Raw genomic sequence first — 3,707 nt, 5'->3', positions numbered from 1 at the left:
CTGTGGAGGGCGTGGTCGTGGACTTGGAGAGCTTCCTCGAGATGGTGGTGCTGAATTCCGGCCATTTGGAAGGACCCGTCCCACAGAAATGGAGCGACCTGCTGCTGGAGCTGAAGCAGGAGTTGGAGTAGCGGTCCGACGAGTGGGAGTTGATGGCCGTGAATTTGATCGAGCCGATATAGAACTCAAGTTTCCAGTTGTTTGAGATCTGTTAGTTGGGGTTGATGGTCTTGAGTTCTGGGTAACTCGGGTTTTCTCTCCATAAGAACTAGTGGGAGCTGGCCGGGATTTCGCAGGAGTAGATGAACGTGATTGCACTAGACGGGCAGATGGAGTTATAGGTCTTGCGGTAGAACTTGAGCGGCTAGTTGGAGTAGATGGTCTAGAAGATGTAACTGACATTGAGCTGGTATTGAGCATTGAGGAGGATCTGTTAGAATTGGAGGAATAGGTATTGTGGTGCACAGTAGATGATATGGAAGGGCGAGTAACTGAACTACTTCTAATTGGTATTGAGGAATGACTATTATCTGAATGTGTTGCTGAAAGCTGCAAAGAGTGAACAAGACATTAGCACTTCAAATGCATAAAAACTTTTAAAATGGGACGCCGGTGGGTCTTCGTCTTCTTGTCCGGCCGAGTGAGTGAGAGGAGTGAGCAGTGAGATGAGAGATGAGAGAGGAGAGATGTGAGATGGGTATGGGTTTAGAAGATAGGAAATAAAGGAGAGGGCAATATTGTCCTCTCACTCAGGGTGGGGGTATTTTGGGTATATTAGAAAAAAACTAACCGGTTTTCATTCATTTCTCACGGTCGGCTAACGGCAGGGACCGATTTGAAATTTTTTGAATTTTTAGGGGGTGGCTTTGACGTTTCGAAAAATACAGGGGGTGGCGTTGAATAACGACCGAAGTTCAGGGGGTGGCAATGCAATTTTCTCTTATTGTTATCAAATAAATATAGAAAATGATCTAACATATATATATATATATATACATAAATATACATCACAGTGAATATTCAAGAATTTTAATAGAATCTAAAAACATCAAAAAACAATTTTTCATCATTTTCTAATAATAGTAACATAATGTCTAAATTAAGTAAATACACAAAAAAAAATAAATATCACATCTAGTAAATCCATAAGAAATATGCACAGGGATCCTACCTACTGACATGCATTATATGTACCATAAATGACTTATATCCTACATATGCTAGTTAAAATGCATTAAAACAAACATATACTAAATATCAATAATAGGAAAATGCATTTAACAATTGAACAAAAATTATATAATAACACTAAAATATGTATTAACACTTAAAACAGTGGGATATGGCCTAATAAATGAATATATACAATTATACATGAAGATCTGAGTATTAAAATGTTTTAAATAAAATTGGTCAAATGACCAAAATACCCCTAGAAAGTCACACTATTAAAATAATATGAAATTATGCATAAAATGGTTGAAATACATTAAAATACCAAAACATATGAAAATAAATCTGATAAAATCTCCATAGAATTTTATAACAACGTTTTGTACTTTTAAACATAAATGACAAAAATACCCTTTTGAGGGTGGAATGGTACAATCAAAACACACAGTTTTATGAACAAAACATCATCAAATAATATCTAGATCTATGAATTGGATCATGATATATCATCTTTTCGAAAAACCAGAACTCAATTCGAGTCTTAAACCTTCATACTTTTTTCAAATAACCAAAATGCCCTAGGGAAAAATCATCATTTACAAAATATTTTGGTTCTGAAATTTTCAGGATACATCAATATTTTGTGAGACATAATATGAAAGTTTTTGAGAATTATTTGATACTTATAGATATTTTTTTATAAGGCATTTAAAAGAAAACAAGCTATAAACACTTACTAAAGAAAAATATAAAAATATATTTAGAAAAAAATGTGAAAATTGCGTTTAATGCGTGGGAGAGTCTTGGCTCAGTGTGTGCATGTCTGATTGGCCAGAATTCATTGCTGGCCCGCGGAATCACAACCAAAGAATGATGCTTCAAATGGAAAAGCTTATGGATAAGGGCTATTTCGAAAATTTTAGACGTTATAGGAAATTGGTATGAGAACTCTGAGAGTTTCATTTGAAAGAGGGAAAGAGAGCTTCATTGGGGTATTTTTATTTTGCCACAACTTTTTCCTTTTGTAAGTCCTCCAAATGAGGGGTTTATATAGCCTCAAAACCCAGGATTATCCGGATTTTATGATGGGCTACCACGACTAAAGGGGGGCTAGGCCTTGCAGGATGGGCCTGACCCAAGCGTCGGGCCCATATCTTTTGGACTAGCATTTAATGCAGCAAGACTTTTTGGATGGGCCAGCCGAAAATGGGCCTGTTAACAATGGGCTGGGTCATGGCCTAGCCTTAGAGTGGCCTTGGCTTGGTCCTGGCCAGGTTGGGGTGGATCGATATGGACCAGGTTAGACTGAGTAGACCTGAGTCAAGTTGACCCGAAGTGACCCGGGTTTGGGCAGATTTAAAAAAAAAACTTTTTATTTTTGTTTTCTTAGATTCCATTTTAATGGCTAGAATTAAAACGTTGATATTTGACGCGCCACATATTGCCACGAACCATTCATTGAGAACTTTCCATTACTTTGGTGATCAAGTTCAGATTCTACATAAAAGTGACACGGAAATCGAGGAATCCATACAATGATGCTTCACGCTGATCGAAACCCAAATAACATCTGATTTTGAATGGAATTTTTCGCACATATTTAAAACATCCAATTAAGGTGATCCCAAATATTTTGAACAAAATTGGGGGGTCGGAATACCACGAAATACGCCAAGGGTAAAATGGTCATTTTACATTAAAAGTTACCCAAATCCAATTTGGATGAAATTTTACGTGAACCTTAGGTTCTAATTGTCCAATTAAGGTCATCCCAAATATGACTATTCTATGGGTTTTCTCTATTAAGGAAGGTTTGGGCGTAAAATGTAGGTTCAGAGAAAATTGGTAAATTTTGCCATTCAATTACATTGTGAGTCAGTTTGGTCTTGATCATCATCATCGAGATGTTCTCTTAAGGTGTCAAAAATCAATGTCTACACATACTCAAGTGCAATGTAGACACCCTCTCAATAGTTTTGAACTTTTTTTCTTTTATTTGACCTATCATATTTGGGCTGAAACTTGACATATCAATAGTGGACCTTGGTTTCAAATTGCCCATATATATAATTCTACCCACGTCCAACCCACCACATGGTGCAACTAAGGGCCAATTTGATAGCATTTCTGCCGATTCTATTTCAAGAAATAGCAAAAACATAAATTTTCGTTTTTAGAAACAGAAACAAAATTAAAGGCATTTGATAGTCATGTTTCTGGAAATCGGTAGTAACCAACAAAAAGAATAGCCACAAGTTGTTTCTAGAAACGGCGAAACAAGTTTCTTAAAACGTTATCAAACGGGCCCTAAGTAAATACCATAAATTCTATTTTGATTGAAAACCAGTCCTTTTCTAAACAAGTGAACAAACTAATCACTTCATATTTACAGAGTATGTCTCAAATTTATATAGTCTGATGAATAAAGAACTCATTGTAATTGTGTGAGGGTTAGGATTTTAGGATTTCATATATATTGCTTATGTGGGAAAACACCCTAAATATAAGCAGGAGATATCACATTGTGAGGTAAA

The sequence above is a fragment of the Macadamia integrifolia genome, chromosome 11 (genome assembly GCF_013358625.1).
Source record: "Macadamia integrifolia cultivar HAES 741 chromosome 11, SCU_Mint_v3, whole genome shotgun sequence".
In the NCBI taxonomy this organism is placed as follows: Eukaryota; Viridiplantae; Streptophyta; class Magnoliopsida; order Proteales; family Proteaceae; genus Macadamia; species Macadamia integrifolia.
The sequence above is the reverse complement of the archived record's forward strand: the minus strand, read 5'-3'. Positions refer to the sequence as shown.